At 28.2% G+C, this 15,804-nt stretch overlaps 1 protein-coding gene across 1 annotated transcript in view; it reads left to right on the top strand.

The window, feature by feature from the left end:
- The first annotated feature begins 719 nt into the window (after window positions 1-719).
- Window positions 720-15,804, top strand: part of LOC112591253 — a 38,304-nt gene continuing 23,219 nt past the window's right edge. The window contains exon 1 of the mRNA XM_025335009.1: window positions 720-1,063. The gene's annotated coding sequence lies outside the window, so the exon portion shown is untranslated. The remainder of the gene's footprint in view (window positions 1,064-15,804) is intronic.

Here is a 15,804-nt window from a genome sequence, read left to right as displayed (position 1 = left end):
CCTTAATAATAAATATTGACATACATGAGTGTAGAGAGAGCATACAAATAATTCAACAGCAAATAAAATGTCACAGGAGCGTGTAAACTCTGAATACGACAAAATATCTATTACTATGATATTCCATTATCATCATACGTATTATTTTTCTGGCGATAGTCTCATGATAGTTCAGAAAGGACTGTAATAGAGATACATAAATTACATATAAATATATATTTATAACGAACAATACCATTCACATAAAATATGATGCACGAAGAGAATTTTGAGCACTTATTTAATGAAGTTTATAATATGACGTATACAATAGGTATAAGTACCTACATAAAACTAGTAAAATTTAGTACGGACCTATTGGGATGACTTTGTAAAATGGCGGAGGTCCGAGGTCTGATATTGCTGCAAAGGGTTTCAGGTGCATATTCTGCTCACATCTCGGTTGATGTGATAACATCAAGCTTAAAGCGTACCTAGAACGACTCACTTTTCTAGTGTTTCACGGATTCTCATGGACGATAGATTTGCCATGCCTGATGATCTATCAGTATGGCCTGTACAAAGATAATAACCAATACAACTTATGATACAATAAATATCGTACATTATTTTATCGTATGATAATATTAACAATCTTTCGGTAGTAAAAAAACATTAATTTTTTCTGGTCACACTGATTGACCGGACATTTTAGCGATTTTCGAGTTTTTTTAAAGTTCACAATAAGTAGATAAGCCTTCTGGTTATTCTGTGACGTGTGCTATTAGCTATAAATTAGCAATTCGCGGTGACGTCGTGAAATGTTTACTTTTTTAGGACCGGCACGATGAACCACTAAAAAGCTCTACGAGTGGATCCAAAATGTCATGTATCTACTGATTCTACTGAGTGTGTAAATATGTAATGTGTATATATATATATATATATATATGTATGTAATGTAAACATTTAGTTTAATTTTATCTTGACCGAGACGTGAGATTACGAGTGTCGGGTTGAAAAGACGATTCTTCTGCTACACAAATCCGCATAAATATCAACTTTTTCAGACTACTTATTTAAGGTAAGTAGGCACCTAACCTAAATGCATGGCTAAATTAATATTAATAATATTATGCTGCGTGTAAAAGATAGTTTGTGATTATATGAATTTCTCGTTATCAAATGACAGCTGTGCACGTAAGCACTTTGACATAAAAATAATATTGTTCACATCGATAGCCAATACGCAAGGTAATCCTAACATTCCTAACAATACAGTATGGAAATATGACATTGATCTTGTTGCAGTTATCAATGCAATAGTATTATTATATTATTGTGATGGATTAGAAAATATTTGCTTTCCCGTCTTCGCAATTGCGATGATTAAATGTAGGTAATCTATCTTATAAAATCATGTGTTGTACATAAATAGTGTGGACACTTGAATTATTGATTGTGATAATTTAATATGACTGCTGTCGGAATGTTGTTATCGATTATCGGTATGGTCGCAGCTTAGTGTGCATTACTGCTCGATGGATTCACAATGATAATATTATGTAATCGTGCCACCGTGTTGTTTTTTATTATTATATTATTACGTTCAATGTGTATTATGCTTGTAATTAGCATAATATGAAATGTTATACGCATGCGTTGTTCACATTTTATGCACATGGTAAATTAATATTACTCGACGATTCTGATGATTCGGTCGAAATCAGCCTCCTTTATTGTTTTATTGTATAGGTATAATATACACAGTGGTATGCGCACTTACAATTATTTGTATTCACTTTTTGTGTTGTGTTTGACTTAAATCTACGGGGAAGGAAGAAGCAACATAGGTAAACTTTTGTTTTATTTATTTATTTAAGAAGATTACGAGTATCATTGAACAAATTTATATAGGGGTTAATGAGTTCAAAAAGTACGATAAAATGTTATGTTATATTATTTTAAGTCTTAAAATTATAGAGAAAGTAGGTATGTTATCCACAGATCGTAGAATTAATATCAAACATAGTTACTATATTGTTATTATACTAAACTTATAAAACTGAAATTAAAACTTTAGCTAAATTATTAAATTATTAAATACTTTGTATAAACGTGTTAACATTTATTATTATTTTAAATACCTATATTTTGTTCTTTCAGTAGCCAAGTTGAACATTTTTTTTTTAAATTTATGAAAACTAAAATTTTTAACGTCAAATAATTGAGTCTAAGTTTAAGAAAACTGATTAAATAGTATTCTATGCATAAAAGTTCTAAGGGGAGTAATGAATGTATTGGTCTTACAATAATATGTAAAAATGCATTAGATATTCTATTTTAAGGGTAGTTTCTGGTAGAGAATAAGGTATAGTTTGAAAAGGTGAAAGGTAAGAAACTGAAAGTTTTTAATTTTACAGTATATTTCTTAAGTAAGTGGTGAAAATTATCTGAAGAATTAGAAAACGAGATACACGGATTTTTAATAGTTTCGTATTTATTAAAACAATTAATATTAATTACTGTTACGGTTAAATGCCGGTTAAGTGTGTGGCCAAATGAAACGAACGATTTTCTATAATATCGAAGTTTGTGAAAGTTATTTCAACCGTTTTGGATTTGTAACTGTTAGTACTTGGTATCATTAGTGGATATCACAAAGTTTTAGGATTTAACGAATAATTATTTTAACAATTTATTTTTCATTTTATTGTAATCCACTCATCACATTAAAGAGTATTTAAATAATAAATTGTTGTTGCAATTTTTGCCAACTGTAAAATAGACAGCAGCGTTAATATCCTATAATTCCTAACACATCTCGCTATATAAAATGTTTAAACGTTATTAGTACCTGATGTATTATTTAAAATTAGAGCAATTCTTTTATCCCTGTTTATCAGTCTATAATGTATTGTGTGTATATTATATAATAATGGCTTCACTACGACTCTAATGTTTTTATTTAAATTACAGAAAATTGTCTTTGTGGATGTCTGTGTGCATCAAGAATTAGAATAAGCTCCATATTAATTATAATGTGTTGGGTGGATGACTAAATATATATGTACCCTAGAACGGTTTAAGAAAATATTTAAGCGTATGCATTAATGACACGAAGCGAGCCATTACATATAGTAACTAACATATTTTATTGTGGAGAATATTTATAGTTATAAATTAATATTTATTTTAATTTTATGCACGCTCGTAACGAAAATACATTTTAAAGCCTGACGAACAATTCCATCCATATGTTATAGCAGTATATACGATATTTATTTGAAAACATTGCAGTTAAAAAAATATTTTATAAATAATACAGTGGAATTTCAATTAAACAATTCGGTTGGAGATAATAAAAATAAATAGAGTTATAGAAAATATTTTATTTTAAAACAAGACTGTGTATATTAAAATGTTCAAAATGGTATTCTATATCTATAGTAATAATTAGTAATACCTATAAGTGTAGTAGTGCCGTGGTGGTAGTAGTTTAAAGCTCATTATATACGCATGCGTTAAATATCTATTATCGTTATGGATAACCATTCAATATAGGTATACGTATTACATATTTCGAAAATTTTTGGTGATATATTTCGAATAATTCGTGTTATAAGTCATAAATCAACTCAAATAATAACTTCGATTTATAGATGTTCAAGTTATAGAGATGCCATTGTATTAATAATTATTTGTACAAGTAAAAGTTGTGCACAAGATTTGATTTACGTAGTCGAAGGAAGTGCAAGGACAATAATTATTATACTTATATTAGAGACAAATGTTTTTCAGCATCAGTTTTATAGCATCGTGTAAGAAACTTTAATAGTTGAATGTTATTTATCTATAATAAATTATACGAAATTTAAAATATAATAATAATATAACAATAATATTGATAAATTGTAGTTAAAAAATAAAACTTCCATAATGAGAATTTTGGTTACCCGATATAATTTTAAATAATGAAAAAAAAAAAAAACGCGAATGAATTGGAGCTGAATAACTGTACTTATTAGCAATCTATCTCATTTTACTATGTAATAAAAATATACGAGTACATATTATATCTGTGTAGTTTAAAAAATTTCTCTCTATATACCGTTTGGTTAATATATTTTGCTAATTCATGTGCTACTTACCATGTATATTATGTATTGTATACATTACAAAGAAAAAAATGAAGATTGATTGACACGATATTCTGTATCAAATGTTCCAATTCTAATGCTGTTTTTTGTTACCAGTAAAAATCTGTTTAGATGAAAAAAAAGAAAAATCCACTATAAAAATTTCGTTTTATATTACCCAAAGTGTGGGCCGTGGGGGTAGAAAAAAAATCTTTTTTTTTTATAACGGCCGCACAGTCAAGTCGGTTAACAACCATTTCGATTGATAAATAAAAAATAAAAAAAACATACTCTCGAAAATGTATTTTCCTTGTCGGGTGTGCAATTTTATTACGTGTCAAAGACTAAGTCACAAGTTTCAATGCGTGTGCAGTACAAAAAAAGTACGTGTAACGACATTGGTTGATATTTCTTTTGATGACTAGGAATAGCGATCATTAAAATTACGTCTCCAATTTCAGAGTTTTATACAGGTATACAGGGCTGGGCAAGATACCTCAAAAAAAGTATCTAAATACAAGATACAAGATACATTTATAACTAGTATCTAAATACAAGATACAAGATACTATAATATTTTTAAAGATACTAGATACAAGATACATGTATCTGAGATACGTATAAGATACAAGATACTTAATATATTTATTTATTTTTATTAATTTCTTAATTTACCTTGGATACAATTTTATCATACATAATTTATATTATATTATAGCTTATAAATGTATAATGATACATGTATTTCTCATTAACAATATAATTTCAAATAACATTATATACGCTTAATAAACTAATAATACTAATACTAATAATAAACAAATGAAATAATAGGTAAAAAGATTTACAGTCTATAAAAAAATTATGTACTCAATAAGAAAACGTTATGAAAAAAAAAAAATTTATAAATTAGCTATGTTTACTTATTATTTATTAAATGTTAAAATGTAGGTGATTTATATAAATATTTAATTATGTTATTTATATCCCATGTTTTGAAATAAATTCCTGGTTACCCTTTAAAGAGACTAATTTTTTGAAAGTTTCATCTGACATACTAGATCTACACGGAGAATGAATAAACCCAGCAAAAGAAAATAGTCGTTCAACAGCTGCTGAAGAGGTTAGGCTTGTATTATATTTTATGAATAATTTTTTTATTTTAGGATAATTATCTAAGCAACTAAGTGATTTATTTTTATCATTTAAAAAACTTATAAATTCAAGTTCGTTACTTGACTGTTGTCTGAACTGGTATGAAACATATTTCTTGAATGTATCTAGTATCTTAATCATAAAAAGATACTAGATACAAGTAAATAAAGTATTTAAATACCCGATACAAGATACATCCAAATTATGTATCTCGATACAAGATACAAGATACAATTGTATCTAAGATACGTATCTTAAATACTAGTATCTAAGATACTGCCCTGCCCTGCAGGTATACAAGTATATTTTAGTTTTTCTTGCATTCAATCAGAACACAGAATATTGTTCATTAAGGACATACAAAAATTATTACATTATATTTTTTATCAAATATTTTATCGTTGTTTTAATGTTGGGTTTAGAATTATGCAACCTGTTACAACATAATATAATACGCTCTATATACCTACATATTATACGTTATACTTATACGTATATAAGCTTATAAAAGTATCGCCGCTTATCGACGCTCACAGACAATGGAATTTTAAATATCGGTAGAAAGATTAATAGTTAAGTTAGAAATAATAAAATTGTAGCTAAAATAAAAAAAAAAATAATGGAGCTGCTATTTTTCAGTCTATGCGATATAAGTGCAGGTAATAAACGTCTCTTTTACGCGATAAACGTAAATAATATCGTATTTAATAATAAACGTCTCATTTATTTTAATCATTCATTTTTCGTTTTAAATAGATTTGAGAATATTAACTAAGTTCTTGGTTTTTCTAAAGAGATTTTAAAATACGATTAAACTATAAGAAATGCTGCACAATAATAATTTGTATTATTCTATCGTGGTTAAAACAAGAACAATATCAAATACAAGTAGAGTGTGTATCTAATACTTTAAATTTTGTGTTTTAACAATTGTAAGTAAGTAAATTAATTATAATGGCATTAAGCTTTTAAGTTATTCATTTGTCATAACTCATAAGGTATAATAAAATTTTCTATAGTGTTCTTGGTTAGGTACTGGATTCAATATTTTACCTAACGTATACGATACTTATTGTTTATTATTGATATGGAACTTTTATATGAGAGTGAAAATAATAAACGTTGTCGAATTATCCTTTTCAATGCAAATACAAAATTCGTTAAATTTCATTCTAAATAAAATACATGGTATTTATAGAGTTTATGTATACCAATGCAACTTATATATTTCAATATTTGGCGTATTGTATACATTATATATAACAATATAACATACATTCTATATTATATTATATGTAGATATTGAAGTATTTTTATTTTTACTTAGGCGTTAAAATTATTCTTCAAATATATGAAAACCAAAAAATGGCACATAAATATTTTATTACAAAAAAATAAATTACCAAAACTCATAATATTTAACGACCTTAAGGGTTATGATATAAATATAATAACATTTCAGTGGTTATATCAAATAAATATTTACCGTAAAATATATGTTATTGAAAATGTTATGTATATAATTAAAATAATAAAATACACAGTGTATTATTAATATTACCGAGGTATTATCATGTCAATACCTATTAAATTCATAAAATTGATAGATTAAATATTTCTATTTAAGATTAAAAATATTACATTAAAAAAAAACAAACACGATTTATATAATATTAAAATAATATTTACGATTACTCGCAGAAAGACTAATATGCGTTGGTTTTCATTTTTTTTGATAATGGTTTATTTGTATTTGTTATATTCTATAATTTTTTTAAAAGATTATTTTAAATTAACACATTTTTATTATAAAAATATTTCATCTTGAAGAATAAAATACTTGAAATAAATGCCCAAATAGCAGGAAAGAAATTTATTTGTAAATTGAATCTTCCTTTCAGCTTGAAGCTTTTTCCACTATGTTCATTAGTTTGTTCTTTACTTTCTTTAATTCGATTGAAAAAATTAAAAATTTTGAAAGGAAAGTCTGAAGTTTTTCGTTTAGTGTGGCTGTGATTTTTCCTGCTAATGTAGTATTCTTCAAACTAATCTAAAAGAGTTGGAATTAGTCTAGTACTCGTATTTCTTTCAATAGTTTGTCACAATTATTTAAATCACGGATAAAAGTTAATACCAAGATATTGGTATATACATAATATGCCTTTATAGGAAGTAATAAAAAATGTACATAGTTTTTATAATTACATATCAATTTATGCAATTTAAACTTATTATCATAAAATATATTTTTGCTGTAAATAAAAATAAATTGAAAACATTTTGAATTAATTATACAAAATAAATTATTGATCAAAAATTGTGTATAAATAATTAGTATTATTTGATTAGATATCGTATTATAGTTTAAGGTAGGTATAAAAAGGAAGTATCCGCATCGGCTCCCGTTTGTCCGTTTCGGCTCCCTCCTTTCATTTGAAGGTGGCCGTATCGGCTCCGACCCGATGCCAGTGGTATGGACGTATCGGCTCCCAATCAACAACATTTTCCTTCCCATTTACAGGCTGAGGACTGGCTACAGTGAGAAGAAATTCTCTGTAGGCATGGTTAAAAATGTTGTTGGAGTTTAAAATAAAAAATTATGTTCTTTTAAAAAAATTGTGTTTAAATTATGTTAAAAAAATTGTGTTGATTTAAATTTTTTTTGGAGTTTTAAAAATAATGTGATATTAAAATGTAAAAAATTAAAAAACTTGTGGTTTGAACTTGAAGGAAACTTTTTTTACGTATTCCGTTCTGGTAATTTTTCCTTCTTTAAATTGATCAATAAATTTCTGAATAACACTACAAATATTTTGCTGGTTGTTTGTTTTTTTTCTAATATTTTTGCTGCGGAGCTTTATATACGTGTCACCTTGTATCTGCTTTAAAGTTTCCATGAAATTGAAACTTAGCTATCAAAAAATCTGTTATCGAAACCGGACGCAATACGGCCATTCAACGGACGGCCAGGTTAACGACCCGGAGCCGATACGGACTCATTAACGTCCAGCGGGAGCCGATACGGTATCATCCTATAAAAAGGTATCATATAAAAATCGTAAAAAAATTAATACCACTTGTAACAAAAATCTGTTTTGACAACACTTTATTGTTAAAATTATTTTACCAAGAAGTTTTCATGTTTCTTAAATCAAATTTCATTTCAATAAAATACATTTTTCTTGGAACTAGAGCATTTATATTTAAATCTTTTATTCATCATGATATGATTCGACATCGTGCAAAAAATGTGGAATAAGTATCCAGTTTTCTTTATGCATTATTATGTTTTATTAATAACTGCTTTTATATTTTATAGGTACAATATATTATCATATTATAACATAAGAAGTATCTACTCTCAAAAACTTTTTGTGTATTACTTTTTATAGTGTTACCAATTCAATTTGAATTTTTGTTGGATAACTCATTGTGAATTTAATGGCTAGAGTAGTTGAGTGTAGAAAATATTATAAAATATATAATTAACAATCATTATAAATCGATTAACTGTAGTTGAAACGTGTACTTATAGGTAGTGGTGACCTTGAACACTGTGTTTTATTATAATTATATTTTTCGTTTGAGAAAAAATAATATCACCACTTTTCTTGCCTATTTATTGGTTGAATGTATTAGTACATAGTAATTTAAAGTGTTAAGTGATGTAAATAACAAAAATTAAATATTTATTTTTTTATTTTTATATAAAATGATCTAGATTTTGGAAAATTAATATTTAAATTTTGGTAATGATTTATGATATTAATGATATGAAAGATATTTTTAATTTTTATTTTAAACACATACAAAAATAAATGTTTTATAGCTATATAAAACTGTCAACATTTTTTTTTCTATTATTATTTAGATACATAGATATTAGGTATGTTAGTAGCAGGTGGGCTCTGGTAATTACACTTTGTCGGAAATATACATACTTAAAGTTAGGTGTCTATTTATAAGTCTTTTAAATGGGAAAGTTAAGTTTTATAATTTTAATATTAGTGATTTGTCGGTCAGATAAATATTTAATATATATTTTTGAATGTAGATGAGTTGTAGAAAACTCACTGTCTGCTGTCTAGTTAGCAGTTTTCACCGGTGTAAATTAAATCTATATGGGCTGGATATGTAATCTCTTATCGCTTATTTGGTGTATTTTTTGTAAATCCAAAAGTGTAAAGTTGACAATTGAGTTTAAGTATCTAGTTATCAATCATCTCCAGTGAATATCGGTGCTTGTTTTTGCAATTCAGCTGCGGCAGATTGCAAGATACAGCGCCAGTGTATTTTGGTATAAGTGCAATTCGATTCGTGTGCAAGTAGCACGTTACGTATAGGCAATCCGTCTTTGGTGAATTGCGGAAAACGCCCCGGTGCTTGTCTGGTGTTTTTTTTTAACGTAAAAAAGTGGTAAGTTTGAAGATTAGTATGAGTGTAGTTATTAGCCAACTTTAGTGAAAATCGATCCCAGATTCGGTAATCCATTTGCAACGGATTGGATAGGTTGTCCTGGAGTTTTTTTTTTGTATATAAAAAGTGTTAACTCAAAAGTCAGGATTGATGAGTGTTGGGTTATCATTCACTACCGTTGTAAATCAGTTAATGTGTATTTCGGTATTTGGGAAAAATCGGAAATTTAAGCGAATACAATCATATTTAACCATGATTTTATACTTCTTGTTTTATATATTAAACTAATATTAGTGGGTAACTTATAATCAGTAAGTATAATACTATAATATAACTACAAACAGTGCAATTTATTTGATAAATAATAGTATAAATACATATATACACATTTATATATACGTATAAAGTCATGATAAAGCATTATCAATAATAATAAATATAATAATATGTTAATGGATTTAAAAAACTGATGGTCTAAATTAAATTCGCATAACACGTCACGGTTTTTGCTCCTGGGAATATAACATAAAACGACCAGTTCAAAATGGAAAAAGTTCATCAAAGTCCAATATTGAAGAAAAAAAATATCAAAACAGATAAAGCCGATGATACATTATATCACAGCTCAACGACCACGATGTATTATTCATAAAAGGAAATATTCCAGTATCTGAAGAAGACTAACAGTAACTACCTATATAATAGGTATTATATCAGCAGTATTGAACAGTTTCCGGAACGATTAACGGGAAAACATTAAACTCGAGATTAGCTCGTAATTCAACAATAACACACACAGTTCCATTTATAGCTTAGAAATTAATGTTGAGCATGTATAGTGGCGTATCCAAGATGTTAGTATTGTGGGTCAAGCCTAGCTCAAGAAAGGAAATGCATGTTTAATTATATTTATAATAAATCATAATTCGTATACATTCATGGCTGTTTCCACGAATAAGCTACTAAGTCCCCAGTGGCTATATTGTAATTGTAACCTACAACACTCCTAAAATTTAAAGGGTTTGTATTTCTTGGATACCGGTTTAGGTCGTCGTTTGCATTACGCATTTATAGGACCAGAGTATCACGTCGACTGTTTAGTTTTACACGTCGTCATTGTGTGGTGTTGGGAGATGAGGAGGGTGTACACACATCACCCACGCATAGTTTTATTTACAATCGCGCAGTTATACACTTAAACGATCCCATCGGCTCAATTGGGCGGATAGTCTTAATGTTTTACTTATACATAACTCGCTTGAAAATTGAAATACGATAAAAATCTTATGAGAAAACGTATATTTAGGTCAATGCGCAGTCCAATATTAAAATTATCAACATTAAATCGTAACTGATGAATGAACATTTGTCATGTTGTACGAATGTAAAGTGAAGACTATACATTGAAGTTCTAGCATTCTCTTAAGCATTTCGTATATTTAAATGTGCAATCAATTTGATTGTATAGGAAGGTTAATTAAAGGCATTTTAAGAATGAGTATAGGAGATTATATCTAATGAAAATTCCGATTGGATTGGAAAGAAGTGAATTGATTTTGAATAATTTAAACTATACATATTGTGTACGGGAATTGTTTACTCTCCAAAACGGGAGTAACGTTACTGAAATAGAATTATCGTTTTCGAAATTATTCATAAATATAATAAACAGTAACAATAACAATATTATATGTGCTCTGTACGTTTGGTTTTTTTTTTTTTTTTGTCTAAATCAGTCAGTTAACTATAAGTTAAGTGCGAAATAGAGTGCACGGAGCTAGACTGAGTTATTTGATGATAGCATTACAGTCGAGTTTATTCTAAATTATTATTTAGATTAATCGTGCAATGCAATTTAAGCCATCGCCCGTCAGTCAACAATGATGAGTGGTAGCAGAACCATGCATACTGAACGTTTCATTGCATCTATCATTTGGTCATTGAATGCACCTATGTGTTCACTGTACAGTGCACTTCGATCCATTTGGCTCTTAACACTACAAAGCTATTAATGATGATTACTGTGGACTATACTTGAATGCGGACGCGAAGCTCATCAGTCGACCCGTATAAATACATAATAATATGATATCCACTTAAAATTTAATTTAACGCTGCTAAATCAGGTGTAAATATAATATCATTATTGCAGTATCTACGATTAAAGTTGTAGATATTACCATTTAATATAGATTGTAATTATATTTTATAAAATAAAAAAAAAAAAAGATATTACCATTTATCAGTCACTTACCGTTACCTTCGATAAATTTATTGGTATACAATTTAGTAAATTGGTAAATAGATCAAATGAGTTTTTTTGTGTCGTTGTACCTACTTACCTAATCTATTCTTGAAATTATTCATAGTGATATAAAGTGATGATTATAAATAGGCACGTATCTAGTTGAGGGTTCGTGGGGTCTGGACCCCTCCACTGTCAAGGGATACTCAAACATTTATAAAAAAGGTTTTGCTTATCAATCATGTAAAAAAATAAAAATTGAATTCAAAATAATTATTTAGGCCTCCTCATAAAATAAAAATAAAAAATAAAACCCTGGCCCACGTGCCTGGTCTGGTTAAAATTTATAATTTGATCATTATGAAAATAACATTAATAACTAATCTAACTTAACCTAATCTAATTGATAATTAAAAAATAACCATGATTTTAAAATATAAATGAGTGAGTAAACATAAAACATATTAAATACTATAGTAAGATAAAGGCAAAATAATAAAATATGTATTATGTATCAAATGATATATACCTACTTTTCGGTGTAATATATCTCTATTAAAAGAAAAGAGTAGGTACGACGGAATAGTGTGGTTACTCAAACAAATTATATAATCATTGGTCGAAAATATAATTTATTAAAAAGAAAAAAATAACAATGTTTACAAAAAAGCTCTTGTAGTCCTTCCGTATCTCGTCGAACACATTGACGACCACGGACCGACCAGGACTCCCCGGATTAACTCGGAGTCCTCTGCACTGTTGTTTGGCGGGTTATATATTACACAATTTTTTTTGCCTCAGCACTTTTGCTTCATAGGCCTAACTTACTTTAATAAAAATATCTTACTTGCTAAAATTTAATCCTTCCTGTATTATTAAAAAAAAAAAAAAAAAACAAAACAAAATAAAACAAATAACATTGACGACTATTTACATTATACAACACAAATATATTCCAGAATTCAATTATTTTAATTAAATAACGAAATTATTGATCAAGAGTATTTAGTATTAAAGTGTTTTTGGTTGTTACGCACTTAAAAACATTTAAAATGAGGGGTCACTCGATTTTAACAACGGTAAAAAATACTATATTTATTAGCATAATATATATATAATCCCCTAAGACCTTATACTAATAGATGGAATATAAGTTAGTGACTACAACGTAGTTATAAGTTTGTGTGATGTTGCTTAAAAAAAAAAAAATATGCATGATCTAAATTATTTTAGTGATGTCTCTTGAAAAAAAAAAATAACCGCAATTGTTCGTTTTTCGTGTAAAAAAAATTTTTTTGACAAGTCTGATTCTTCGAAACCGTTTTACAAAAAAATGTAAAACGTTCGCATTCGTGTTTCATTCCCACGAAACTGTGTATCTATAATTAGAGTACAACTCATATGCGTAATAATACAGTGTGTATGGAAAATTTGAAATTTCATCATAGTACTAATAATATAATCGTAGTGCAGATCGCATATGACATGCGAGTGTGCAATCGTTACGGATTCGATTTAACATATTATTATCGGTATTATTGCTGACCGTCATGTGTGTTGTACGGCCGTGATTGTACAAAAATGATGTATAGAGTTTATATATTTTCTCGATTTACTTTGTACATACTTTTACGTATTTTGACGGAGTGATGAGTGATAGGTGAAACGAGCGAGACGGAGGTGGCTGGGAAATTATGATTGGAGGTGTGACGCATGTAGGGAACACATACGGATGTGTACGACAACGATGAGCGTTATCGGGCGGGGAAGTGTCAAGTGACGTATCATGAGATTGCGGTTTCCGGCCGGGCGAGAAGAAACGCTGGGAGAGGTATGCTTCTTGCGAGCTTACCACGCGTATCGTGACTCTGAGCAATTAAACGCCGTCGTCGACATCACGCGTGGCTTTCTGGGTGGTTGTGAAACTTCCGCTAATAACACAATGGATATAATAATATAATGTATAACGTGTGGAGATCGCCGGTAGTATACTTTATGGTGACTGTATAGATTTCGCCTTCGGGAAGGGAAACCGTGAAGATATGATATGTGTGCCCGCGGAATCACGACGCCGCAGAAAATTTTTGACTTAAAAACTTCATTCTACGCGACTTTTAATGTTTGTGGGTGTGCTTTAATTAGACCTGCTAACGTACTGTTTGTATAATATTGTATGGGCGGATACACTTATAATTTTTTGGAGCGATTTGATTTACAATGTTGTTATAAAAAAAAATTAGTTGATATTTTATAGTAGGTATACTCTTATGTTGAATTTATGTAGGAATAATACGACGATACCCTACTTTTGTTCATTCGTATTAAAACCTTATAACTTGTCCAAAATATGAAGTTTTGAAGTTAATATTTTCAGACTTGCAACAATTCTATAATTTGATTTAGATAATTACTTTGAAACAATATTTTTAATATATATATATATATATATTCATAAGATAAAAAAAATCTACTGATAAATGCTTACATTGTGAACTCTACACTTGAATTTAAAAATCTAACCCTTCACTGCATGTAAGGGCACTGGTACACTGCTTTCGATAGTTATAGTAAAATAATATGATTTTATTGGTATGATATAGATTAATCAAACATATACTATGATAAAGCAGTTGAGCTGTAATTTGACCGTTAGAGTGCCACCTATTCCTTATACCTAAAATAAATTTCGTGAGGAGCATCATGTAATATTGTTATGGGTCAATGTTTGAATACGGGTTTGACAAAAATAAGGATTCGATGAGTTTCTGAAAATGTCATTGATTTAGATATATCTATTTTATTATTTATAAAACCAAGATAATAATCTTTATTCAATACAGTAAAATTACGTTTATCGTTCTAATGCATTAGGGCACTTCTATGCAATAGGTACTACTATATTTTCACTCCCGAATAATTCATTGGGTTTATTATTTTATGAAAGTTGTTTTATTATTGTTTTATTTATTTATATAATATTTTAAATATTAATCAAATTAAAATGAGTGACAATTTATTGAACAATGAATCAGAATTCAACGATTTAAGTATACCGATTGAAAGCGCGATAGTGTTGCTGATATTGTCTAAGTGATGATGAAAATTTCAATTGCCGTAAGTTACTTATTTTTATTTTCATGAGATGCTATATTTATTATATTTAGGATTTGTTCATATTAGTGATTATTTGCAAATGACGACGCATTTAAATGAGGATGTAGACAATGCTGATAATATAATGAACATCCGTGTTATTTTCTGAAGATAAAATAGATATGTAGGTACTTCAGATCACAATCCCTATTGTCATTCAAATTCCTACAGCTTTACAATCTTTGCCATCAGAATCAATATCACCAACTATAGTCATTTGAACACCTATACCAATTGTAGAAATCGTGAATCTACAAGACCTTTTACATCTAAAAGTCACAAATACTTTTAACTCCTACAATAAACACACAAAAATAAAAATTGAACCGATTTGGAGAAAAGGAATTTTCACAAAATCAGATTTTATATTTGCGGGAAAACCAATGTCTGACGAATTAAAAGTGAAATCACCTAGAAATTTTTGTTATTTTTGAGAATTATTGTCATATTACTTGAACAATCTACGCTTTATAGTACTCAACAAAATCCTGAAAACCAAATAAAATAACGAAAATGACGTACAACATTTTTGGGAATAATAACAATGATGTCAATCGTCCATTGCCAAATACTAGGTCATATTGGTCAGAAAATACTCATAATAAATAATACGAAATTGCATGAGCGTAAATGTTTTGAAAATATTAGGCGGTATCATCTTTAACGATATACTCTAGATTTACCTAGAGATAATCAAATCGTGAGCAATACGTAACC

Source organism: Melanaphis sacchari, unplaced genomic scaffold, assembly GCF_002803265.2.
Source record: "Melanaphis sacchari strain LSU unplaced genomic scaffold, SCAv2.0 Contig12_pilon_pilon, whole genome shotgun sequence".
Lineage (NCBI taxonomy): Eukaryota > Metazoa > Arthropoda > Insecta > Hemiptera > Aphididae > Melanaphis > Melanaphis sacchari.
Note: the sequence above shows the minus strand (reverse complement) of the source record. Positions and strands in the feature narration are given on the sequence as shown.